This window comes from Lissotriton vulgaris, chromosome 10 (assembly GCF_964263255.1).
Source record: "Lissotriton vulgaris chromosome 10, aLisVul1.2, whole genome shotgun sequence".
Taxonomy (NCBI): domain Eukaryota; kingdom Metazoa; phylum Chordata; class Amphibia; order Caudata; family Salamandridae; genus Lissotriton; species Lissotriton vulgaris.
In genome coordinates, this window is record NC_141698.1 from 743,769,240 (window position 1) to 743,796,907 (window position 27,668).

Below are 27,668 nucleotides of genomic sequence, written 5' to 3' on the forward strand. Positions count from 1 at the left end.
CTCTTTCCCCCTATCTAAGTATATAGGCTGCCACTGTGCTCATATGAAATTCTCCATGAAAGCTAACTGGGCGCAGTCTATCACGTAACCTATGGGAGTTATGTATTCCCATTCCATATCCCAGAGGATGTTCTTTATATAAAAACCTTGAGTGTTCTCATTTGGAGAATACTGGTATACAGAGCTTCAATGTCCACAGTATTTAAAGGTCATTGTTGGGGTTTTATTCTGTGAAAGGCTCGATACCTCTGTTGTGTCCTTTAAGTACGAAGGCATTTTACAAACGAATGGTCTTAATCGCAAAACTGTGATTACGGTTCAAGGATCAAGTGATGATGATATCATGAATTATCCTAATGGACGGAACCTGGGTTAGTGGCTTTTTGGGGAGAATGTAGACTAAAGGGATTGACGGCTGGGTGGCGGGAGGTTTGCCACTAAGAATTCCTCTTCATTTTAGATCATCCAATTTTGGATTAGAGACTCCTCAACCATATTTTGAATGGTGGTGCTAAGTCTTGGGCTAGAGCCTTCTGGAGATTTTGAAACTATCAGGGTCTGAGAGTAGTCTGAGACATTCTGTGTGGTTCAAGGTCCATTCCATGCCATGACCACAGTCTCCCTTCCTTTGTCAGCAAGTTTGATCAACAGGTCCCTGTTATTCTGGAGTAACTTAAGAGCTAATTGCTCTCTTTAAAACAGATTTTGATATGGTTTTATTTTGCCTAGGCACACACTTTCGAAATTGGTGATGATTGTTTGTTCAAAGGCAGTCCTTCATTTAGTGTGACTAGGCAGGGGGAGGTTACAAGTGATTTGTTTTGTAATTCTCTATTTGTGAGTGTCAGTTCCTTCGAGGCATTCTCTCAGAAGAATGTCTTGTGTCTGACTTTACAGAAACATTCAAATATGTCACCCTGGGTTGGTTGTCCTTCCCCTTGCTCCAGATCACTATCTGATGTTGGTCTGCCCATTAGAATGTGGGATTGTCTTTGTGTTTTTTCCTTCCTTTGCCCCTGCCTAAAAAAGTGTGTTTGTTATGTTGGAATTGGAATTGAAGTGAAGTTGTGATAGACTGTGCCAAATCCTGATTGAGAAGTTAAATATTAAAGTTCCCTGGCTCTGAATATGCCTCTGAATATCAAAAAGCCAACACATGTCTCACAATAATGAGAACTGCTTGAACAGGACAATTAGTACCAATTCAAATAAGCTTATCGTCTTCTGGACACCCAATCATAGTGCAAAGAGTTGGTTTATTATTTAGACCAATATGCTTGATTTTCCATGGGCAACTCAGTGATTATAAATATTGCATTGGCTTCTTTTTACGAAGAGACAGGTTGATAACTGTATTTCAGATACAAAGCAATGGAATTGTTATCTTTTCTTTCCTCTCCTGAAAAGATTGATTAGCCAGAACAATATTTGCAATCTCTGGATTACTCACCGAACCTTTCTCAAATATTAACTCTGTGGAAATGACAAAGAGAAACCTCAGAATATGCTATGACGTGTACATTTTAGTTTGCTCCTTGTTGGTTCTAGGGGTGGCTAAGCATCTACATTTTTTGGTTTACACTCAAAATATCAAGTTTTCAATATCGATTAGCATTAATATCGAATACAAAATATAGAATGGACACAATATCGAATGGACAGAATGTAGACTGCAAAAATATTGAATAGAATAGCAGTAATATCAAATAAAAAATATAGAATGGACACAATATCGAATGGACAGAATATAGACACATTTTTTTTAGAATGGACAGAATATAGACAACAAAAATATAGAATGGACATAACATAGACAACAAAAAAATAGAATGGACAGAATATAGACAACAAAATTATCGAATTTGAGGTAAGTAAGTTAATTTCAATTTTTTAATAATATCTAATTTGTTAAAGTGATTTTGTATGTTAGTATATGTGTAAAAAGTGTATATTTATTTTATAATGTATTTTTTTTTTGTTGTAAATATTTTTATTGTTTCAAAACAAAGAATGAAATAGACATATCAGGAGCCATACACTCAGACGCAGATACAGGATAGATACTAAGCAATGAAGAAATGGTTGAGACGCCTACGCTAATGTATGAGAAACAGGATATGCCACAATACAATATACGATTCACATTAAGCGCAAGCCCTCAGGGTCTGCCCACCCAAAAATCAGGATAATAAGAGAAGTAGGAGCTCCAGATACTAGAATATCAACAGAGTCAGGATGTTCCACCAAATATACTTTTAAAAGGAAAGTGAAAGAGAGTGTGAAGAAAAAGAAACCATAAAAACAAAAATGAAGACAAAACAATAAACCCATCCCCCACCCTGCACCCCTGCATATGGCTATCGCCTAACCCCAACTGTGTGCCTGTCACCCCAACTAACTAAATACTAAAAGTAGAAAATGGAGTAGGGCATGTTCATACATGCCCCTGGTCTCCCCTCCCCTCCGCCAGAGCCAAGAATCCCCAGACTAAGATCTCGAAATCTATTGAGCTGCAAATACGTAGCGCAACAGGGGAAACTTCAAACACTGCCCAACCTCCCAAAATCATCATGATTGCAAACCCTGTGTCCAGCAATACCCGATGTCAAACTCAATCACACAGTCTCATCTTTGACCCTTCCGATCAGTCATGTGAGCCCCTTCCGGACAAACTGCCGCTTCCGCAGAATAGTCAATGCACTAAAAATCTGTAGCAAAGTTAAAGCCAAGACGTAGCAGAGAGATGAAAGTGCAGAGAACTCCGCTAGATCCTAAGACTCCCCAGACCGGCATGGAAACCCAATGTTGTTTTGTACGCCATCTTAGCGGTGCCGATGTATAGGGGAGTGACGCAGTTTCAAACCAATAACCGTTCCCATCAAAAGTTTCCGGAAAGGGAGCACCAAGTGGTTCTTCCATAGTCAGCAACGATCGTAGGCCTGACAATCCATTTGCAACATAGAGCTTGCTCTCATCGCCCAAAACACTGGTCAGAGTTTCCAACGCCTCCCACAGTACGGGGTCTGCTTCCTCCATCGAAGTGGCCATCTTGGGTATCTCAAGTCGTTTCGTTTCTTGTAGTGGACCAGGGTCCGGTCCCATCCGCCCAATTTCAGACACACACTCTATCATTTTGTGAATGTGGGCTTCAACGCAAACATGAAGTGACCTTATGGCTGCCAACACAGTTCGTAGTGAAGGGTCACTCTCGGTCCGCTCCACATCTCCTCGCTCGGTGTCAGTCATATTCGCGTCCCCAGAGAGCCCGGTCTCCCCGGGGGGAACAGGTGAATGTGGAACAGACGATTCCAGAGGGGGACTTATCGTTGGAGACAATAACAATCCGAACTCAGCCACCGCAGGCGGAGATCCCAACCCAGCAAACACTGGCGGGGCCCTAACCGGGCCAGGGACCCCCGTCCACCGCATCAATTATGCGTCCTCACACCTCCTTCGATGTTCACCAATTCAGTCAACCATCGTCCATTTCGGTCCAAGAAAATGTTCTCACCTCGGTAGACCGGACCCTGTCACACAACTACAGCCGATGTTGTTCAACTGAAACCAGGCTGGGCCAGTACTCGAGACCCCGGCTTCCAGGCTGGTCTAGGCCCCGTTTATAGGTGAATAGGGTGGGAAGTAATTTAATTATAAATATTTTAATTTTTTAATTTATTTATTGGTATTTATTTTGAATTATTTGTTATTTAGATTTTTGATTGGTAATTAATTAAAATATAATTCGTAGTTAATTTTAATTAATAGATTAATTGATAATTATGTTAATTTTATTAATGTATTTTCTGTTGTGGGTTTTGTGTTTATAGGGGAATAGGGTGGGTAGTAATGTAATTGTAATTAATTAAATATTTTAATTTATTTATTGTTTTTTTGTTGTTCTAATTTTTAATTATTTTATAATTGTTAATGAATTAATTGTTAATTGGTAAATATTTTGTATTAATAGGTAATAATTTCTAATGATTTATATTTTTAATTGATTAATTATTATAATATTTAAAATTTAAAATTGTTAATTACTTTTAATTAATTTGTAATTGGTATTAATACTAAATGTATTTTTATTTATATATGAAGTATTTACTTTCCCTACTGTTGCACTCTCTGGAGTGTGAATAGTAATTTTTACCCCTACGCTATCCAACGCTTTTCCTACTGTTGCACTCTCTGGAGTGGGAATAGTAATTTTTACCCCTACGCTATCCAACGCTTTCCCTACTGTTGCACTCTCTGGAGTGGGAATAGTAATTTTGACCCCTACGCTATCCAACGCTTTCCCTACTGTTGCACTTTTTGGAATGGGAATAGTAAATTTGACCCTGCTGCTATCCAACGTTTTCCCTACTGTTGCACTCTCTGGAGTGGGAATAGTAATTTTTACCCCTACGCTATCCAACGCTTTCCCTACTGTTGCATTCTCTGGAGTGGGATTAGTAATTTGTACCCCTACGCTATCCTATGCTTTCCTTACTGCTGCACTCTCTGCAGTGGGAATAGTAACTGCATTACACCTAAGCTATCCAACGCTTTCCCTACTGTTGCGCTCTCTGGAGTTGGAATAATCATTTTTACCCCTACGCTATCCAACGCTTTCCCTACTGTTGAACTCCCTGGAGTGGGAATATTAATTTTTACCCCTACGCTATCCAACGCTTTCCCTACTGTTGCACTCTCTGGAGTTGGAATAGTAATTTTTACCCCTATGCTATCCAATGCTTTCCCTACCGTTGCACTCTCTGGAGTGGGAATATTAAATTTTACCCCTACGCTATCCAATGCTTTCCATACTGTTGCACTAACTAGAGTGGTAATAGTAAATTTTACCCTTTCCACTATCCTACGGTAAAAATATTGTAATTTTTTTATTAATATTACGTTTATATATATATGTCTTAACAAATCAATTTGTATGTTTTTATTTTTTTTACTTACATTAATTATTTATTATTTTTAGGGTTATTTAAGTATTTTAAGTATGTTTACGTTAATTATATTTATTATTTCATAAATTTTTAATTAATTTAAAGCATTATAAAAAATTCGACATTTTGACTAACTATATTTTTTACATCGATATTTTTGATTCAATATTTTTGTACTTACCTGTTTAGAAATAGGAGGTCGATATTTTGGTATTCTATATTTTTCCTCAATATTTTTGTAAATCGATATTCTTGACATCGATATTGTTTCAGTGATCCAAATATTTGAAAGTGGTTCCTAAATTAGTAATACTGAGTTATTTACATGCTAGCATTTGGGTTCCTCAAACAGTCCCTATGTCAGAATTATTTGTTTCTGATTGCCAACGGTTTTGTGGTATCCGTGTCCTGGAGCAGCCTGTTGAAAAGAGAAAGCATGTTATTTAGTGGCATCTAGAGGTGCAATGTTTTCCAAATCACTATTTGGTAGAAGCTTTTCAAAATGTGTGAAGGTTGTTTTTCATATTTAGCTGTTCCTAGTCGGTCGCAAATCGACCTATCTCATTACTGTTAATAAGGTAAGTCGCAATTAGCATCCCATTAGGAATTACCTGCTGATGTGTGTGATTGTTTTTTAAACAAACCAATCAATTCCTTTTCAAACCTAACAATTCTTTTTTAAATGTAACCTGTTTTCCTTAGGGGAATGGGTGTTTAAAAACGAAAAATGAAAAATGTACCTTTCTTTTTTTAAGATTAGACAATAGTCTGTGGGACATACGGCCAACATACTCTTAAAAATATTTCTTTAACATTCTCAAAGGGGAAGTGGAACCTTAGGGACCTCTTCCTGTTTGCGAACCGGTACCACCAACTTTCAATTGAGGGTAAATTATTAATGTTTTGAAACCAGAATTCGGTTGCAAAACATTTGCACATTCTACTGGGAATACATCGGTATTTGGAAGGAAACTCTAAAAACACCCCTTCCAAATACCAATTAGGTAATTCAATTTGCGATTCGGTAACAAATTACCAAATCGCATTTGGCTTTTGTAATATAATTAAGCTTTTTTGGGGTCGCAAACGGACCGATTCTGCAAATCGGGCAAATAGAGAACTCTAAAAAGCCTTTGAACGTCTTTCCCTCAGTCAAGAATACATTAGGCCTTGTGCTAATTTAGTTATGGGTCAAAACCTACCAGTTGCGTTTGTCTTTCCTGAAACAAATTTTTGTCACCTACATATTTTTAAAATTAAATATATCCACATCATGAATTATAAACTTGACTGTACCCCCTCTTGAAGTGGATGTTTTTTACTTTATTACCAAACTGTGTATTCTAATGGTCATTAAAATGCATAGAAAGTTAGAATAGCAATTAATTTGTACATTTATGAGGGTTTTGTTTTCTTAATTTTCAGATTGCTGAGGCAGACGCTTCATTATTAGACACAGTTGAAGAGCTGGTGGCAAATACAATTGGAAAGGTAAAAAGTGAAGATGGAGCTGAAGTCACGTCATCAGCTGGAAATAAAAAAGAGCTTCTAGAACTGAACACAGTAAGCACAATTTAATTCATTTGTATGTGATATTTTTAAAGTAATTCAAACACTGCCATTTATGGAATTACTGTAAACGTTTAAAATTCTGCATGTTAAAGGATAACAGCAGGGAAAAAAAACATATGCATTGCCTCAAAATATTTGAATGTGTTTTTCCATTGACATGGAGTCCCTATAATTCTCTTCTATGTCAAACGTTATAGTAAATTCACAACTATGTTCTGACTAATTTCCCAAACAATGTAGATATCACTAGCGGCTTCAACCCTTTCTGTCCAGTGGTGAACTTATGAGATGGCGGACCCAGCTTTGACAGACATTCGAGATGATAATAATATAGATAATGGAATAATAGTATTGTGGATGGTCTGAAGGACATTATCAATTAGTTTTAAATAGTTATTCTAATAGATTGACAAAGGGGTTTAAGATTTCTGAGTTTGCCCTGCTTGAGTGCAAAGAAGGAGGGTCTTCTGCAAATCCCAAACAGCAGTTGTATTCCCCCCAAAAAAAGAATTGCAGGCAGGGGTCCTCTCTAGAACGGACCAAGTCTATTACCTCTTCAACCATCAATTACCACCATATTACAGTGAGTCGAATACCCCAATCATGACTGTTCTAGTGTATGTGGTAGTAGTAGTAGTAGGTGTTATTTCTAAAGCGCAACTATCACTCCACAGGTGTATCTTGGCACTGTGCAGAGATAGATGGAAGGCACAGATTGTGCTGTTGTCACAATTCCTGGAGAGTTTGATGAGGGAGAGGCAGAGCGGGTCAGAAGCTCCAAAAATCCAGGTTTTTAAGGACATCCTGAAACCGGATTCTGATTTGATTAGACGGAGATGACTGGGGAGTATATTCCATGCTTTTGCTCCCAGGGCGGTTACTGATCTGCCATCCTTAGTTTTATATCTGAACAGGGTGGGTTTTAAAAGATTGTCAGAGGAGGATCTAGGAGGGCGTGTAGTGACATACTGTGTGAATTATTTAATGCAGAGAGGGGCCAGCCGTGCAGCAGTGAGTAGTGCGTGACTCGTGCTGTTTTAAAGATTATTATTTTTAAAAACCCTGTTTGTAGACTGTTTGGAACTTGCTCTTTGCACATTGTTTGGTGATTTACCTGTCTTCACTGTCCCTTGTCCGTCACAGCTTTTTAGTGTCGATTGCACAGAGGCATGCGACTCCTCCCCCAACTACCCCACTTCCTGCTTTAGGCTTATTTAATGCAGGGAGGGGCCTGGCCGCGCAGCAGGCCGCCGAAGGCACACTAAAGGCAAGCCCGTCTGCGACCCGTCCTCGATCCTGGTTGGGATGGGGAGGAGAAGGTTATAGGCTGGTCTCGAGTCGAGCTGCTGTCCTGTAGAAATGCAACTTGCCCCGAGCTTCATCAGATTGAGCCTAATATGACTCTACTACCAGACAGCTGCCATGATTGTGGTCAAGTGCTAATCTTTGCGGCAAGGCGGCATAAAAAGTCCTATTCTGGGATAACTAGGGCACATTGCCAAAGCACACTGACACAATTCGGGCATGCCTAGTCAATTTTAGATCCCTCCCAAAACACGCTGAAGATATCTGGCTGCCCCTCTTGAGTCCACTTGAGGCGCCATGTTTTTTTTTTTAGTTCAAAATGATTTTATTGAATTTTAGCATAGGAAAACACATAGATACATACAGAAAATTGATGAATTGGATCATTAAATTACATGAAGGCGAATAAGAACAATCATAAATGAACAGTCCGAAAGAAATTATATCGCACAATACAGTTGTCAATCAAAGGAGAAATAATATTATGAGAGAAGGAGGAAGGGAAGGGAAGGGAAGGAGGAAGGGAAGGGGGAATGATACATTTCATAGCATAATAAATTAGATAAATAGAGTTACCAATAAGAGGCTAAAAAACATTATAAAAATCAGTGAATGAAATAGCAAACTTGAAAAAACAGGAATCATAACTGTACATATGAATCTATAGGGGACCAGAATGATTGAAAATGCATAGAATTATGATGAACACCTTTTAGAGATAACTGTGCACCTCTTCTTGTGAAAATAATCCAAGACCACCAAGCATGAACTGACAGAGAAGAAGCATCTTTCCAACAAAAAGTAATGGACTTTAACGCAGCCGCAACCAAAAAATTAAATAACTTAGCTTCAGCATCTTCAAGAGGATTAATTAGAACAACAGATTTACATATTAACAGTTGATAAGAAAGCGGATCAGAGATAGGCAAAATTTTCAATATCACATTCCAAACTTCAGACCAAAATTTCATAATAATAGGACAATCAAATAATATGTGACGTAAAGATCCAGGATGTAAATTACAGTGCCAACATAGGTTGGATGGTAATAATTTAGCTTCAAATAAACGTAATGGTGTCCATAAAGAATTAAACAAAATATAAGCGTTGGTTTGATAAAGTGAAATCGGTAACCATCCAGAAAAACTATTGAGCCAAATTGATGACCATGAATCAACTGATAGAGAAATGGAGAGTTCATTGTTCCAAAAGGTGGAAATTATATCAACGTTTGAGCCTAATGAACATGTGAATTTTTTGTAAAACATAGAGACTGCCTTAGAGGCTACAGAAACAGTATTTACATAAATTAAAAAAATCAGCAGAGGATATAGATGGGATACCAGTAGGAAAGGAATCTAGAATAGAATTACACAAAAATTGATACTTTAACAAATCAGACATTGGTAAATTGAATCTCAATTGGAGTTGAGTAAATGGAATGAATGCACCATCTAAGAAAACATCTTTAAGATAGAAAATGCCCTTATTAATCCATGAAGACCAAAAAGAGACATTTCTATTTATTTTATTAAAGCGCTATGCCATAAGGACAAATACACCGTGGAAAGTAAATGAGAAGCAAAATTAGAGTCCAAATCAGAACAAATTAATCTGGATGACTTGATTATGGACGAAGAATGGATAACCTTAGTGGTGGGAGACATAGTAAATAAGGATAGCAATGGAAAAGGTTTTCCAAGGGAATTTTCAATATGAAGCCAAATAGGAGGACTGACAATAGGTGAAATACTAAACCATAACGAGCTCTGTTTTAAAATCCGGCAGGGCAAAACCAACTTGGCATTTAGGAATCTTCAATTTTTTATAAGCAATACAAGGACGTTTATTATTCCAAAGAAATTTAGATAATAGTGTATTAACATCTTTATAAAATTTGAGTGGAAATTGAGTTGGTATCATTGCAAGAGAGTAAAAGATTTTCGGGGCAATATTCATTTTGATTGATTCCATTCTCCCCCACCATGAAAGATGAAGAGAGGACTATTTGGAAGTTGTTTGTTTAACATAATCAAGAATGAATTCACAATTCAATTTTAAGGTAGCACACAAAGATGATGAAAATAATATACCAAGATATTTCAACTTATTCTTTTGCCAAACAAACTCAGGTGAAGGTAACATATCGGGAGTACAAAGGATATTTAAAGGAAAACATTCAGTTTAAGTAATATTTAATTTGTATCCTGGCACCATTGAATATTTGGAGATAATATCAAGCAACAACAGGACTGATGTAACAGGATTACTAATAAATAATAACACATCATCAGCATATGCTAAAGTTTTAACAGTTACATCTTTAATGGTGATACCCTGAATATCATCGCACTTACGGATGGAATTAAGAAAGGGTTCTATTCCTAGTAAAAATAGGAGAGGGGAGAGGGGACAACCTTGACGTGTGCCTCTGAACAGGGAAAATTGATTAGAAATTTGGCCATTAATGAATAATCGGGCAGTGGGAGCATAATATAAAGCCGAAACCATACGAATAAAGGAGGGACCAAAATTAAAGGATAATAAAGTTTTAAATGAAAACTGTCAATGGATTTTATCAAAGGCTTTCTCTGCATCGAAAGCCATAACACCAGCAGGTATAAGGAGTGAAGAACTTTGTTCAATGACATGTAATAATGTTCTAGTATTGTTAGCAGAATATCTGTTTTTCATAAAACCGGATTGGTTGGGGTAAATAATAGAGTGCAGGACAGGAACTAATCTAGAGGCAAGAATTTTAGCATACAATTTACAATCTTGATTAATTAGGGATATGGGACGGTATTTAGAGACGAGGGTAGGGTCTTTATCAGGTTTGGGAAGGACAACAATTAAAGCATCTGAAAAAGAACCTGAAATGGTACAGAAGGAACTAAAGTGAGAAACAATTTGGTATAAATAAGGTAGTAAATGAGATTGAAACTCTTTATAAAATTCAGCAGGTATGCTGTCAGGACCAGGAGATTTACTTTTTGGGAGTGATTTGATAGCATTCAGGATCTCATCATTAGTAATAGGTGAATCCAACCCAAGTCTGTCAGAAGGAGAACTATGAGGTAAATTGGAAGCATTTAAAAAAGCATCAATTATAGAATCATCACAAGTATCTGGTTTATTATACAAGGTGGAATAAAAGTGTAAAAATTCCTGAACAATATCATTATGAGAAAGTGCAATTTTACCTTGAGGGCCTTGAATGGAAGTAATCTGCGTCTTATCCCTTTTAATACATAAGTAATTAGCGAGGAGTTTACCAGACCTATTGGTATTAAAGCGGAATTTAGCATTGGATTTTGAGAGTTGAATCTCAGCCCTAGTACTAAGGATAGCATTAAATTTATATCTAAGTTTTTGCAATTTAATTTTATATTGAGGGTCATTGAAAGTAATGAATAGGCGTTCAAAGTGGGCTATTTGTTTCTCGAGAGTCTTTACATTAGAATTACATTTTTTGTTTTCATGTGCCATAATAGAAATTGTTTTAGAAAAGGGGGTGGTGATGAACAGAGTGTCTGAGTTAAACAGACCACTCTTACCCAGTCCAAAGATCAGGGCTTGATCCATCACCGTTATTTATCTCACTGCCCCATCCCAGCTCAGAACCTGGCTATATGCAAATCAGTCTGTCCCTGGCCCAGTGCATCATGGGAACAGGGCAGACTAAACTACCAAGCCAATTGTTCACCAGAAAGGAGACAAGCTACCGGGGACCGGTTTCTGGCATTTCAGCCTTCTTCGGCCCGGCTTGCTTGAATCCTGATGGAGCAGTGAGAAAGGGACTCATGTCTGAGTATACCCTGCCACACCTATAGTGGCCAAAAACGATTTAGAAAAGGGGGTGGTGATGAACAGAGTGTCTGAGTTAAACAGACCACTCTTACCCAGTCCAAAGATCAGGGCTTGATCCATCACCGTTATTTATCTCACTGCCCCATCCCAGCTCAGAACCTGGCTATATGCAAATCAGTCTGTCCCTGGCCCAGTGCATCATGGGAACAGGGCAGACTAAACTACCAAGCCAATTCTTCACCAGAAAGGAGACAAGCTACCGGGGACCGGTTTCTGGCATTTCAGCCTTCTTCGGCCCGGCCTAAGCGTGGAAGGGTATTCTCAGATGTGAGACCCTTGCTCATTGCACCATCAGGATTCAAGCAAACCGGCCCGAAAACGGCTGTAATGCCAGAAACCGGTCCCCGGGAGCTTGTTTCCTTCCCAGTGTAAGAATTGGCTTTTTTAGTTTGGTTTGCCCTGTTCCCATCATGCACTGGGACAGGAACAGACTAATTTGCATACAGCCAGGTTCTGAAACTGGGATGGTGCAGTGAGCTAAAAAACGGTGTTGGATCTAGCCCTGATCTCTTGACTGGGTGAGAGCTTTCTGCTTAATTCAGAGACTCTGTCCCTCACCACCCCTTGTTGTAAATATTTTTGTCCACCCTAAGCGTGGAAGGGTATTCTCAGATGTGAGACCCTTGCTCATTGCACCATCAGGATTCAAGCAAACCGGGCCGAAGACGGCTGTAATGCCAGAAACCGGTCCCCGGGAGCTTGTTTCCTTCCCAGTGTAAGAATTGGCTTTTGTAGTTTGGTTTGCCCTGTTCCCATCATGCACTGGGACAGGAACAGACTAATTTGCATACAGCCAGGTTCTGAAACTGGGATGGTGCAGTGAGCTAAAAAACGGTGTTGGATCTAGCCCTGATCTCTTGACTGGGTGAGAGCTTTCTGCTTAATTCAGAGACTCTGTCCCTCACCACCCCTTGTTGTAAATATTTTTGTCCACCCTAAGCGTGGAAGGGTATTCTCAGATGTGAGACCCTTGCTCATTGCACCATCAGGATTCAAGCAAACCGGGCCGAAGACGGCTGTAATGCCAGAAACCGGTCCCCGGGAGCTTGTTTCCTTCCCAGTGTAAGAATTGGCTTTTGTAGTTTGGTTTGCCCTGTTCCCATCATGCACTGGGACAGGAACAGACTAATTTGCATACAGCCAGGTTCTGAAACTGGGATGGTGCAGTGAGCTAAAAAACGGTGTTAGATCTAGCCCTGATCTCTTGACTGGGTGAGAGCTTTCTGCTTAATTCAGAGACTCTGTCCCTCACCACCCCTTGTTGTAAATATTTTTGTCCACCCTAAGCGTGGAAGGGTATTCTCAGATGTGAGACCCTTGCTCATTGCACCATCAGGATTCAAGCAAACCGGGCCGAAGACGGCTGTAATGCCAGAAACCGGTCCCCGGGAGCTTGTTTCCTTCCCAGTGTAAGAATTGGCTTTTGTAGTTTGGTTTGCCCTGTTCCCATCATGCACTGGGACAGGAACAGACTAATTTGCATACAGCCAGGTTCTGAAACTGGGATGGTGCAGTGAGCTAAAAAACGGTGTTGGATCTAGCCCTGATCTCTTGACTGGGTGAGAGCTTTCTGCTTAATTCAGAGACTCTGTCCCTCACCACCCCTTGTTGTAAATATTTTTGTCCACCCTAAGCGTGGAAGGGTATTCTCAGATGTGAGACCCTTGCTCATTGCACCATCAGGATTCAAGCAAACCGGGCCGAAGACGGCTGTAATGCCAGAAACCGGTCCCCGGGAGCTTGTTTCCTTCCCAGTGTAAGAATTGGCTTTTGTAGTTTGGTTTGCCCTGTTCCCATCATGCACTGGGACAGGAACAGACTAATTTGCATACAGCCAGGTTCTGAAACTGGGATGGTGCAGTGAGCTAAAAAACGGTGTTGGATCTAGCCCTGATCTCTTGACTGGGTGAGAGCTTTCTGCTTAATTCAGAGACTCTGTCCCTCACCACCCCTTGTTGTAAATATTTTTGTCCACCCTAAGCGTGGAAGGGTATTCTCAGATGTGAGACCCTTGCTCATTGCACCATCAGGATTCAAGCAAACCGGGCCGAAGACGGCTGTAATGCCAGAAACCGGTCCCCGGGAGCTTGTTTCCTTCCCAGTGTAAGAATTGGCTTTTGTAGTTTGGTTTGCCCTGTTCCCATCATGCACTGGGACAGGAACAGACTAATTTGCATACAGCCAGGTTCTGAAACTGGGATGGTGCAGTGAGCTAAAAAACGGTGTTGGATCTAGCCCTGATCTCTTGACTGGGTGAGAGCTTTCTGCTTAATTCAGAGACTCTGTCCCTCACCACCCCTTGTTGTAAATATTTTTGTCCACCCTAAGCGTGGAAGGGTATTCTCAGATGTGAGACCCTTGCTCATTGCACCATCAGGATTCAAGCAAACCGGGCCGAAGACGGCTGTAATGCCAGAAACCGGTCCCCGGGAGCTTGTTTCCTTCCCAGTGTAAGAATTGGCTTTTGTAGTTTGGTTTGCCCTGTTCCCATCATGCACTGGGACAGGAACAGACTAATTTGCATACAGCCAGGTTCTGAAACTGGGATGGTGCAGTGAGCTAAAAAACGGTGTTGGATCTAGCCCTGATCTCTTGACTGGGTGAGAGCTTTCTGCTTAATTCAGAGACTCTGTCCCTCACCACCCCTTGTTGTAAATATTTTTGTCCACCCTAAGCGTGGAAGGGTATTCTCAGATGTGAGACCCTTGCTCATTGCACCATCAGGATTCAAGCAAACCGGGCCGAAGACGGCTGTAATGCCAGAAACCGGTCCCCGGGAGCTTGTTTCCTTCCCAGTGTAAGAATTGGCTTTTGTAGTTTGGTTTGCCCTGTTCCCATCATGCACTGGGACAGGAACAGACTAATTTGCATACAGCCAGGTTCTGAAACTGGGATGGTGCAGTGAGCTAAAAAACGGTGTTGGATCTAGCCCTGATCTCTTGACTGGGTGAGAGCTTTCTGCTTAATTCAGAGACTCTGTCCCTCACCACCCCTTGTTGTAAATATTTTTGTCCACCCTAAGCGTGGAAGGGTATTCTCAGATGTGAGACCCTTGCTCATTGCACCATCAGGATTCAAGCAAACCGGGCCGAAGACGGCTGTAATGCCAGAAACCGGTCCCCGGGAGCTTGTTTCCTTCCCAGTGTAAGAATTGGCTTTTGTAGTTTGGTTTGCCCTGTTCCCATCATGCACTGGGACAGGAACAGACTAATTTGCATACAGCCAGGTTCTGAAACTGGGATGGTGCAGTGAGCTAAAAAACGGTGTTGGATCTAGCCCTGATCTCTTGACTGGGTGAGAGCTTTCTGCTTAATTCAGAGACTCTGTCCCTCACCACCCCTTGTTGTAAATATTTTTGTCCACCCTAAGCGTGGAAGGGTATTCTCAGATGTGAGACCCTTGCTCATTGCACCATCAGGATTCAAGCAAACCGGGCCGAAGACGGCTGTAATGCCAGAAACCGGTCCCCGGGAGCTTGTTTCCTTCCCAGTGTAAGAATTGGCTTTTGTAGTTTGGTTTGCCCTGTTACCATCATGCACTGGGACAGGAACAGACTAATTTGCATACAGCCAGGTTCTGAAACTGGGATGGTGCAGTGAGCTAAAAAACGGTGTTGGATCTAGCCCTGATCTCTTGACTGGGTGAGAGCTTTCTGCTTAATTCAGAGACTCTGTCCCTCACCACCCCTTGTTGTAAATATAATAGAAATTGTGGAACCTCTAATATAAGCTTTAAAGGCGTCCCAAAGATTAATAACAGAAGTAGAGTCTTCCGGATTAAATATAAAATAGTCTTGGATCGCTTGAAACAATTTGGGTTTATGAGTATTGTTGAGAACAATGTCAGTATTCATACGCCATCTGGATTGCTTAGCAAAAGAAGACTACACATTCAAAACAAAAGAAATCATAGCATGGTCTAAGATGTCAATGGTACCAATAGTAGGATTAGTGGCAGATGGGACAAGAAGGGGGGAAAGTAGAAAATAATCAATTCTAGAGTGAGAATTATGAGTATTGGAGAAAAAAGAAACATTTTATAAGTGGGATAGTGTAATCTCCAAATGTCAGCTAGCTTGGTGGTATGAAGCAAAGTCTTAAAAGCATGGAAAATCTTTGATGGACGAAATTTAGAGGTAGATAATCTATCTAATAAGGGGTCAACAATAATATTAAAATCCCCACCAACAATCAAAGGAACTTTTCCCAACTTCAAAACTTCGGTAGTAACTGTAGCCCAAAAAACAGGATCATCTGCAGTAGGGCCATAAATATTAAGTAAAAATAAAATAGAGTCATGAATTTTGATTTTAACTATAATATATCTCCCATCAGTATCCGAAATCTTATGAAGGATTTGACAATGTAACCTTTTAGCAAAGAAAATAGTGACCCCATTTTTCTTACCTATAGCAGGTGAGGAAACAATAGAATCTACCCATTTTTTACTCATGTAATGCAAGACTTTATCATCAACATGCTTCTCTTGAACAAAACAAATGTCAGCCTTGCAACTACCTAAATAATCTAGAATTTTCGTACGTTTGATTGGATTCCGTAAACCTTTTACATTGAGAGAGACAATTTTAATATTATGAATGTTAGCCATTGAGATATAGAAAAAAGGACAGAAAGGAATGAGAACAAGAAGAGGAAAGAAATAGCCAAGTTAATGGAGTAACTCTATGTAGAAAATGGGAAGGGAGAAAACGAAAAAGAGAGTAGAAGGAACAAACAAGAAACATAAATAGTGAGTAGGAAATGCACACCCGTTCCTCAAGCATGGCCAGTAACCGTTGGAGCCCATGAATAGAATTTATTGGAAGTTAAGACAACTAAAGTCAGACGAAACCATTTCAAGTGTTAGGATCCTGAGTATCCATGGATGGAGGAGCTTGTTGGTCGAGGAAAAGCCGAAGGTCTTCAGGACGTTGAAAAGACTTGGAGACATTGTCTTTCCAAACACGCATGGTAGATGGATCAAAAAGACCATACTTGAAACCAATGCTCCTCAGCTGCAGACGAAGGGAAGAAAACTCTCTACGAATAGCCACAGTTTCCTTAGCAAAGTCCTGGTGAATAAAAATTTTGGTTCCATTCACTAATAATGATGGAATTTCTCTCACAGCTTTACGAATGAGAACCAAGTGATGATGACGCAGTACTTTGAAAATCATTTGCCTGGGCTTGGTATGTCGAGGATTTCGATGTGACGGGACTCTATGAGCTTTATCAATCTCAAATTTTTCTGGAAATTTAATATTTAAAAGACCAGGAAGCGGAGATTCCAGATATAGTCGGCAATTTGTCCCTTCAACATCTTCAGGCAAATTAAAAATACGAAGATTATATTGCCTATTGCGATTTTCCAAGTCCAGCAGTTGATTATGCATTGGAACAATTTTGGCTACCAATGGTGTGAAAGTGTCCAGCTTGTTTTTATTATCTTGAATTTTGATGACATTGTCTGAAACTTTCATTGAAATAGAAGCCATATCTTTACGAACATTTTTTACTTCTGAGGCAATAGTGTCAGTATTCAGATGTAATGCTTTAAGTTCCTCCAGAATTAATGCAAGAGAAGGTTCTGAGGATTCCACAACCTTTGATTTGGTAGGAGGAGGAGAAACCTGTTGCTTCCTCTTGTTAGTAGTTGGGTTTTTGGAATCCATTCTGAGGTGAAAAAACATTCCTTAATACGTAGGAATAGGAAAGTGAAGAATAACCACCTCAAGATGTGAGAAAAATTACAAAAACACCAAAAATCTCTGTAAAAAGACAGGTGCAGCAGCTAAATTGGACTGTAGGCGTGGCTAGGCCCAAGCCAGGCTCTGTCATAAATATAACTCCACCCCAAGCAGTCAAAGCTGGCAGTACCTGCAAGGAGAGCTGGGAGCAGGAACCATGGAGCCAGAAGAAGTACTTCCGCCGAAGGAATTCGCCCAAAATTCACTCCACAGGTAAGGAATAGTATGTGGAGGCAAGCGCCGCTATTTTCGCCGACTTCTTGACACAAAAATCGCCGTCAAAGAGAATTACGGGCCGCAGTATTCACGGAGCTCCGGTGGCAGCGGCCATCTTGGTTGACGCGCTCACGCGTCTCCTGGGACGCCATGTTTTTAACAGAAACCTGGCTCAATGCGGATGCAATGGCAGCCTTCACCCTGGCCATCCCGTCTGGTTTCAAAATGAGCTATTCAAATAGAGAGGGCAACAAAAGAGGGGGTGGGGTGGCTATTATTTTCAATGATTTATGGGAATTGGTCTCCTCCAGCCCACTCGACCTACAAGGCATTGGAGGTCTCAACTTCTGCTTCCAGATTAATCCCTCCTCCTCCTTAGCAGCCATCCTTATTTATAGACCACCTGATTGTGTAGCAAACATCTGTCTTTATCTCTGTAACCATATTGCCCAATAATCACTACCTTATGCCGATTACATAGCTCTTGGTGATTTTAATTTCCATGTGGACGACACCAATTGTTCTCAAGCAGTCCAGCTGATCTCTTCTTTGGCACCCGCCAACTTATTGCAAATGGTATCTGCTCCTACGCACAAAGCAGGCCACACTTTAGATTTAGTTTTCTCTAACAACTCCTCAATGGGTATGGAGGCTCCCTGTCCCCTGGTCAGGTCGGATCACTATCTGATTCCTTTTTCAGTTATGTTATCTAAGTCCGGCCAGGCCAGGGGCAAGCAGTCCACCATAAAAAGAAACTGGAAAAATCTGACTGCAGCAGCGTTGGGTCCTATTTTACAGAATAATCTTCCCTATCTTTCCTTAGACCGTAATGTAGATGCCCTGGCAATTAATCAATGGATCTCCTCGGCGGTGGAGGTCGTTACTCCAGCCATAATGATGTTAACACGTAGACTATCCCCATCAGCCCCATGGTTCTCGGATACACTCAAAGAAGGAAAAAGGAGATGCAAAAGACTAGAACGCCTGTGGAGAATAAACTATTGTGACCTGGCTAAAGCAATTTATAAAAATGCTTTGAAAAATGTACATAAGTTGCTAAAAACCGAGAAATCACATTGTTTCTTGTATCAACAAGACAAACCATTACAGAAAAGAAGTGTTTAAGGTAGTTCAGTCCTTCTTCAAACCAAAAGCAATACAGACTGAAGTGCAATTTTCTCCAGCTCTATGTGAAGACATCTCTAGTTATTTTGATAATAAAATCCTAAAGGCCTATGATTCCTTTTCAGCACCCAAGGCAACAGAGAAACCGGACTCACCTTTGAGAGGTGGGGAGGCTCCTCTGTTTACAAATTTCCTACCGATCTCACATCAGGATGTAACGGTGGGAATTCAAAAATGTAGATCAGATGCCCCAGATAACCCATCCCCCCCTAAACTGTGGAAAATAATGTCCCATTCCAATACTGATACGCTTATCACGCTATCCCGGCCACTCAGGAATTATGCAATTCCTTGGCCTCCGCGTTTGAGGAGAAAATCAGGACAACCCTGAATGGACTCCAGGCTTCTGGGCAGTCCGCATCGTCTTTGCTTTGCCCCTCAGAACTCCCCCACTATTCGGGCTCTGGGTGGGACAATGACAGGGAAGAGTTCCCCCAGCTGTCCTGTTTTCCTATCCCCTCTTTGGAGGAATTTTGCGTCTTGGCCAATGGCGTATCCTCAGGATCACCGCTTGATCCAATGCCACATAACATCTGGAAGTCATTCCAAGCTGAGCTGTTTCCCCACTCTATTCCATCTGCTGTCAGTCGTTGGCTACAGTGTCAGTTCCAGACAGCTGGAAGTTGGCAATAGTAACGCCATTGCTAAAGAAGGCCTCTCTGGACCCCCTATGTCCGGCCACCTATAGGCCCATTTCGCTTCTACCATTCGCGATAAAAATCATAGAGAAGTTGGTCACGAGAGCCTTATCCAACTTCCTGGAAACCAACTCTTGTCTGGATGCAGTCCAATTTGGCTTTAGGCCGGCCCATGGCACCGAGACCGCATTGGTCACCGTGTTGGATGATCTACGAACGCGTGTCGACAGAGGTAAGTCAACATTTTTAGTGCTGCTCGACACGTCGGCCGCGTTCGACATGGTGGACCACGCGGTTTTATTTGGCCGCCTCCGGGGCGCGGGAGTAACTGGCCTGGCTTTAAAATGGTTAACATCTTATCTTTGTAACAGACAGCAAGCTGTGGCGTTACCACCATTTTGATCAGCCATACGACAGGTGAATCAGGGTGTCTCCCAGGGGTCAGCGATCAGTCCGATCCTTTTCAATCTATATCTTCGACCCCTGGTAAACCTGATAAAATCATTCGGCATATCAGTCATCAATTCTGACGATGACACTCAACTGATCTTTTCATTTGAGGGTACAGTGGCAGTGTCGAGAGACACCTTTCACCATTGCATGTCGGCAACAGCAGAATGGCTGCAAGTTAACTCGCTTTAATTTAATGGGTCAAAAACTGAGGTTCTCCATTGCTCTCCAGACCGACTCCCCCACCGGCTACCTGATGATTTCTGGCCATCTTCCATCACGGGCACGGTGACGGCCGCAGAATCGGCCCGCAATTTAGGGGTCCTGTTTGAGCCCAATCTGCAACTTGATGCCTCTGTTAACAGGACCGCGGCGACTTGTATGGGCTTGCTTCGCGCCCTATGTAAAATCTTGCCGTTACTTCCCTTGGGAGCCAGAGCAGAAGTAGTGCGGAGTTCCATTCTCAGTAGGCTAGACTACTGCAACGCACTGCTTCTGGGAGCTCCTAAGACCCTGATCCTAAAGCTGCAGAGGATCCAGAATATGGCTGCCAAATTGGCTTTATCGCGTCCACGTTCAGCATCCTCATCTGCTGCACTAGCTGATCTTCACTGGCTACCTGTCCAACAGAGGATTGCCTTTAAGGCTTTATGCCTTGTTTTTAGGGCTCTGCATGGACTTGGACCGATACCGCTTCAAAATCTTTTCTCTTGGTATCAAGCTGCCAGACTTTTGAGATCTTCCTCAGCGTTCCTGGTGATGGTCCCCAGAATTAACAGAGTGAGGATGGGCGGTCGCGCCTTTAGTTTCACGGCGGCCACGTTATGGAACACTCTACCTCTGGCGCTGAGGAGTAGGCAAGATCTGACTTCCTTTAAGAGGGATCTTAAGACCTACCTGTTTCCAAGAACAATGTAGTGTGCTCCACCTGATGGATGATATGGTCTCAGCGCCAGGATACCCTTTGGGTGACAGCTGCGCTTAACAAGTATCAATACATTACCTTACATTACTCATATCTGGAACACTACCCTTGACACTGGTGTTTTTCCTGACAAGTGGAAGCATGCTACCCTTCTCCCTTTGAGAAAGAAATCCACCGGAGACCCAGGAGACCTTAACAATCTCAGGCCAATCTCCCTTCTGCTCGCACCTGGTAAAATTCTTGAGAAGCTTGTCCAGCGTCAACTGACCAACTTCATTGAGTGTAATGCCGCTCTGCACGAGACGCAATCCGGCTTCCGGGCGGCCTTTAGTACAGAGACTGCCCTCCTTGAGGTGGCATAATCAGTGAGATGGGAGTTAGATTCAGGGGCATCAGCGTTGCCGGTGTTCCTAGATCTGTCTGCAGCATTTGACACTGTCAACCAGCCTCGGCTGGTTCGGAGTTAAAAAGATATAGACTTTGGGGGAAGGTGCTGACCTGGTTGCAATCTTACCTGACCTGCCGCTCAAAAATCAATCAATCAATCAATCACTGCATTTATAAAGCGCGCTACATACCCTTGAGGGTCTCAAGGCACTGGGAGGGGGGGGGCGCTACTGATCGAAGAGCTAGGTCTTGAGAAGTCTTCTGAATGCCAGCAGGTCCTGAGTCTGTCGTAGGCTTGGTCATTGTTCCTGAGTAGAGGGCGTTCCCGTAGTTGAGTCTGCTGGTGATGAGGGTCTGGGTGACGGTCTTTCTCGTGTCGGGAGGGATCCATTTGAAGATCCTGCGGAGCATACGGAGGGTGTTGAAGCAGGACGCGGAGACGGCGTTGACTTGCCTGGTCATGGAGAGTGTGGAGTCGAGGATAACCCCCAGGTTGCGTGCATGGTCTGTGGGTTCCAGGGCTGTGCCTAGTGATGTGGGCCACCAAGAGTCGTCCCAGGACCTCTGTCTTGTCTGAATTCAGCTTCAGTCTGCTGTCCTTTATCCAGTCGGCTACGGCCATCATTCCTCTGTGGAGGTTGGCTTTGGCGGTGTGGGGGTCTTCGGTGAGGAATATGATCAGCTGGGTGTCGTCAGTATAGGAGATGATGTTGAGGTTATGTTGTCGTGCGACGTGGGCGAGCGGTGCCATGTAGATGTTGAACAGCGTCGGGCTGAGGGAGGATCCCTGTGCAACGACCAGATGATCTCAGTCGTTTTTGAGTGGAAGGGTGGGAGGCGGACGCTCTGGGTTCTGCTGGAGAGGAAGGATGTGGTCCAAGCCAGGGCCTTCTCTTGAATTCCGGCTTCATGGAGGCACGTTGATAGGGTGCAGTGGCAGACAATTTAGATCAAAACCTAAACCTCTCTGGTGTGGCGTACCTCAAGGCTCTGAGCTGAGCCCTTTACTCTTTAATGTGTACTTAGCCCCACTCTTCTCTTTGATTGCCAACTGGGGTGTGAAAGCAATTTCTTACGCTGACGACACCCATCTGGTTTTCTCTTATCAAGAGCAGACAGCAGAGACTTTTAAGAATTTTAAAGGGTGTCTACGCAAAATAGCCCACTTGATGAACATAAACTAAAACTTAATGCGGGAAAAACAGAGGTGCTGTTTTTTGGTAAGGGCCCATGCCTCGCCAAAGCTGTGGTGGCCTTCAGAAATGGGACCTCCGCCCTCTTCCAGCTCTAGAATCAAAAATCTGGAGGTGAGATGAGAGGCTGACCTCTCCTTCTCGGCCCAAATTCAACAGGTTTCTGCTGGAAGCTTTAGCAAAAAAAAAATCCTTTGTAAATTCTTACACTTGCTACCAGAAGACTGCCGTAAATCCATAGTCCATACCACTGTAACATCCAGGCTAGACTACGCGAACAGCTAATATCTGTCCTGCCCAAATATTCGATTAGACGTCTGCAGATGGTGCAGAATGCAGCTGTGAGACGTCTGCAGATGGTGCAGAATGCAGCTGTGAGACTGATCAGATGCATTCCCTTCCGGCATCATGTCTCTCCGCACCTACAGGATTTGCACTGGCTCCCAGTAGCAAAAAGAATAGAATTCAAGGCCCTGACTCTGGCCTACTGCGCACTTAAGGATAAATGTCCCAACTATCTTAAACTATTACTGTCTATGTCTACTGCCTTTGTACTGGTGAATATGCAGATGAAAAAGTTCCCACATGGGTAGTGAGCCATTAAACAGATAAGCCCTGGAGTGTTTTTGCTGGGATAGGTCTGTCTTGCTGCTGTTTTGTGTATCAAAGGGTTACATGTATTCTTACTGCATGTAAGGGAGAGCAGAGGTTTCTCTCAATGTGTAACAGTACCAGTCAGGATTTTTGAGTAATTTTAATGATCTTCTTTATATGGTTGATGCAGAGAAGAATGTTGTCACACACGTATTCCTATCTATTTCTTCTTTGAGTTTTGTTTATAGTAGAGCCTCCATGATGTTATTTCTGGCCTATTTTCTCATTGTGTTTTTTTAAATAAATCTCTTTGGTTGATTGTGGGCTTCTAACTTTGTGATGAGAGTAGACTCTTGTTCATTCTACACATTGACATCTGTACAGGTTCTTTCCCAAAAAGTGGTTGTTTTCCCTGATGCCCCTCACTATTACACAGAAGGAGACTATTTTTGCCAATGGGTTTGTGGTAAACTGGGTTTCAAACTCATGGTCTCAAATTTGTATTAATAGATCCAGAAAATAGATCATGTCACTGCTGATGGATTGGGAGAACTTGAAATACATACTGATCTCTTTGGTTGACCTATGTGATGAATCCTTCTGTTCAAGTGCTGTCTCCCTGACAGAGTACCAAAGCATTGCCAATCTAACATGGCCATAACTTAATATGTTCCTTATAGTTATTTTCTGAGTGGATAAAAGCAGTCCCAAATTAGTGAACATAGAAGCAGATCAAACTTGGGGCAGAGGTAATGCCCATCTCTTTCCCCCTATCTAAGTATATAGGCTGCCACTGTGCTCAAATGAAATTCTCCATGAAGGCTAACTGGGCCCAGTCTATCACATAACCTATGGGAGTTATGTATTCCCATTCCATATCCCAGAGGATGTTCTTTATATAAAAACATTGAGTGTTCTCATTTGGAGAATACTGGTATACAGAGCTTCGATGTTCACAGTTTTTAAAGGTCATTGTTGGGGTTTTATTCTGTGAAAGGCTCGATACGTCTGTTGTGTCCTTTAAGTGCGAAGGCATTTTACAAACGAATGGTCCTAATTGCAAAACTGTGATTACGGTTCAAGGATCAAGTGATGATGATATCATGAATTATCCTAATGGACGGAACCTGGGTTAGTGGCTTTTTGGGGAGAATGTAGACTAAAGGGATTGACAGCTGGTGGCGGTAGGTTTGCCACTAAAATTTCCTCTTCATTTTAGATCATCCAATTTTGGATTAGAGACTCCTCAACCATATTTTGAATGGTGGTGCTAAGTCTTGGGCTAGAGCCTTCTGGAGATTTTGAAACTATCAGGGTCTGAGAGTAGTCTGAGACATTCTGTGTGGTTCAAGGTCCATTCCATGCCATGACCACAGTCTCCCTTCCTTTGTCAGCAAGTTTGATCACCAGGTCCCTGTTATTCTGTTGTAACTTAAGAGCTAATTGTTCTCTTTAAAACAGATTTTGATGTGGTTTTATTTTGCCTAGGCACACACTTTCGAAATTGGTGATGATTGTTTGTTCAAAGGCAGTCCTTCATTTAGTGTGACTAGGCAGGGGGAGGTTACAAGTGATTTGTTTTGTAATTCTCTCGGAAGAATGTCTTGTGTCTGACTTTACAGAAACATTCAAGCATGTCACCCTGGGTTGGTTGTCCTTCCCCATTGCTCCAGAACACTATCTGATGTTGGTCTGCCCATTGGAATGTGGGATTGTCTTTTTGTTTTTTCCTTCCTTTGCCCCTGCCTAAAAAAGTGTGTTTGCTATGTTGGAATTGGAATTGAAGTGAAGTTGTGATAGACTGTGCCAAATCCTGATTGAGAAGTTAATTATTAAAGTTCCCTGGCTCTGAATATGCCTCTGAATATCAAAAAGCCACAATAATGAGAACTGCTTGAACAGGACAATTAGTACCAATTCAAATAAGCTTATCGTCTTCTGGACGCCCAATCAGAGTGCAAAGAGTTGGTTTATTATTTAGACCAATATGCTTGATTTTCCATGGGCAATTCGTTGATTATAAATATTGCATTGGCTTCTTTTTACGAAGAGACAGGCCGATAACTGTATTTCAGATACAAAGCAATGGAATTGTTATCTTTTCTTTCCTCTCCTGAAAAGATTGATTAGCCAGAACAATATTTGCAATCTCTGGATTACTCACCGAACCTTTCTCAAATATTAACTCTGTGAAAATGACAAAGAGAAACCTCAGAATATGCTATAACGTGTGCATTTTAGTTTGCTCCTTGTTGGTTCTAGGGGTGGCTAAGCATCTAAATATTTGGGTATACACTCAAAATATCGAGTTTTTAATATCGATTAGCATTAATATCGAATACAAAATATAGAATGGACACAATATCGAATGGACAGAATATAGACTGCAAAAATATCGAATAGAATAGCAGTAATATCGAATTAAAAATATAGAATGGACACAATATCGAATAGACAGAATATAGACAATTTTTTTTTAGAATGGACAAAATATAGACAACAAAAATATAGAATGGACAGAATATAGACAACAAAAAAATAGAATGGATAGAATATAGACAACAAAATTATCGAATTTTAGGTAAGTAATTTAATTTCAATTTTTTAATAATATCTAATTTGTTAAAGTGATTTTTTATGTTAGTATATGTGTGAAAAGTGTATATTTATTTTATAATGTATTTTTTTTGTTGTAAATATTTTTATTGTTTCAAAACAAAGAATGAAATAGACATATCAGGAGCCATACATTCAGACATAATAATAAGGCGAACAGACGCAGATACAGGATAGATACTAAGCAATGAAGAAATGGTTGAGACGCCTACGCTAATGTATGAGAAACAGGATATGCCACAATACAATATACGATTCACATTAAGCGCAAGCCCTCAGGGTCTGCCCACCCAAAAATCAGGATAATAAGAGAAGTAGGAGCTCCAGATACTAGAATATCAACAAAGTCAGGATGTTCCACCAAATATACTTATAAAAGGAAAGTGAAAGAGAGTGTGAAGAAAAAGAAACCATAAAAACAAAAATGAAGACAAAACAATAAACCCATCCCCCCACCCTGCACCCCTTCATATGGCTATCGCCTAACCCCAACTAGCGGTGTGCTTGTCGCCCCAACTAACTAAATACTAAACGTAGAAAATGGAGTAGGGCATGTTCATACATGCCCCTGGTCTCCCCTCCCTCTAGCCAGAGCCAAGAATCCCCAGACTAAGATCTCGAAATCTATTAAGCTGCAAATACGTAGCGCAACAGGGGAAACTTCAAACACCGCCCAAACTCCCAAAAGCATCATGATTGCAAACCCCGTGTCCAGCAATACCCGATGTCAAACTCAATCACACAGTCTCATCTTTGACCCTTCCGATCAGACATGTGAGCCCCTTCCGGACGAACTGCCGCTTCCACAGAATAGTCAATGCACGAAAAAGCTGTAGCAAAGTTCAAGCCAAGACGTAGCAGAGAGATGAAAGTGAAGAGAACTCCGCTAGATCCGAAGACTCCCCACACCGGCATGGAAACCCAATGTTGTTTCGTACGCCATCTTAGCGGTGCCGATGTATAGGAGAGTGAAGCAGTTTCAAACCAATAACAGTTCCCATCAAAAGTCTCCAGAAAGGGAGCATCAAGTGGTCCTTCCATAGTCGGCAATGATCGTAGGCCTGACAATCCATTTGCAGCATAGAGATTGCTCTCATCGCCCAAAACACTGGTCAGAGGCTCCAACGCCTCCCACAGTACGGGGTCTGCTTCCTCCATCGAAGTGGCCATCTTGGGTATCTCAAGTTGTTTCATTTCTTGTAGTGGACCAGGGTCCGGTCCCATCTGCCAAATTTCAGACACACACTCTATCATTTTGTGAATGTGGGCTTCAACGCAAACATGAAGTGACCTTATGGCTGCCAACACAGTTCGTAGTGAAGTGTCACTCTCGGTCCGCTCCACATCTCCTCGCTCGGTGTCGGTCATATTCATGTCCCCAGAGAGCCCGGTCTCCCCGGGGGGAACAGGTGGATGTGGAACGGACGACTTCAGAGGGGGACTTATCATTGGAGACAATAACAATCCGAACTTAGCCACCGCAGGCGGAGATCCCAACCCAGCGAACACTGACGGGGCCCTAACCGGGCCACCGGGCCAGGGAAGCCCGTCCACCGCACCAATTATGCGTCCTCATCCCTCCTTCGATGTTCACCAATTCAGTCAACCATCGTCCATTTCGGTCCAAGAACATTTTCCCACCTCGGTAGACCAGACCCTGTCACACAACTACTGCCGATGTTGTTCAACTGAAACCCGGCTGGGCCAGTACTTGAGACCCCGGCTTCCAGGCTGGTCTAGGCCCCGTTTATAGGGGAATAGGGTGGGAAGTAATTTAATTATAAATAAATTAATTTTTTAATTTATTTATTGGTATTTATTTTGAATTATTTGTTATTTAAATTTTTAATTGGTAATTAATTAAAATATAATTCGTAATTCATTTTAATTAATAGATTAATTGATAATTATGTTATTTTATTATTGTATTTTCTGTTGTGGGTTTTGTGTTTATAGGGGAATAGGGTGGGTAGTAATGTAATTGTAATGAATTAAATATTATAATTTATTTATTGTTTTTTTGTTGTT